This window comes from Arachis duranensis, chromosome 5, assembly GCF_000817695.3.
Source record: "Arachis duranensis cultivar V14167 chromosome 5, aradu.V14167.gnm2.J7QH, whole genome shotgun sequence".
Lineage (NCBI taxonomy): Eukaryota > Viridiplantae > Streptophyta > Magnoliopsida > Fabales > Fabaceae > Arachis > Arachis duranensis.
In genome coordinates this window covers 79,872,274-79,872,932 of record NC_029776.3, presented here as the reverse complement: position 1 = coordinate 79,872,932, position 659 = coordinate 79,872,274, and the positions used below count along the sequence as shown (strand labels likewise).

At 39.6% G+C, this 659-nt stretch overlaps 1 non-coding gene across 1 annotated transcript; it reads right to left on the bottom strand.

Moving 5' to 3' along the window:
* Positions 1-123: 123 nt before the first annotated feature.
* LOC127748042 (small nucleolar RNA R71) lies at positions 124-227 on the bottom strand. Its single transcript, XR_008009985.1, has one exon. It is a non-coding gene; the product is annotated as a small nucleolar RNA R71 (small nucleolar RNA).
* Between the last annotated feature and the right edge of the window lie 432 nt (positions 228-659).

Sequence of the window (659 nt, the reverse complement as noted above, 5' to 3'; positions counted from 1 at the left end):
CCTTTTGCTGTAAGAGACAGAGCTAGAATATGGTTGGATTCACAACCTAAGGATAGCCTGGACTCCTGGGAAAAGCTGGTCACGGCCTTCTTGGATAAATTCTTTCCTCCTCAAAAGCTGAGCAAGCTTAGAGTGGATGTTCAAACCTTCAAACAAAAAGATGGTGAATCCCTCTATGAAGCTTGGGAAAGATACAAGCAGCTGACCAAAAGATGTCCATCTGACATGTTTTCAAAATGGACAATATTAGATATATTCTATTATAGTCTATCTGAATTTTCAAAAATGTCATTGGACCATTCTGCAGGTGGATCCATTCACCTAAAGAAAACGCCTGCAGAAGCTCAAGAACTCATTGACATGGTTGTAAATAACCAATTCATGTACACTTCTGAGAGGAATTCCGTGAATAATTGGACACCTCAGAGGAAGGGAGTTCTTAAAATTGATGCTCTGAATACCATATTGGCTCAGAACAAAGTGTTGACTCAGCAAGTTAACATGATCTCTCAAAGTCTGAATGGATGGAAAAATGCATCCAACAGTACTAAAGAGGCAGCTTTTGAAGAAGCTTATGATCCTGAGAACACTGCAATGGCAGAGGTTAATTACATGGGTGAACCTTATGGAAACACCTATAACTCATCATGGAGAAATCA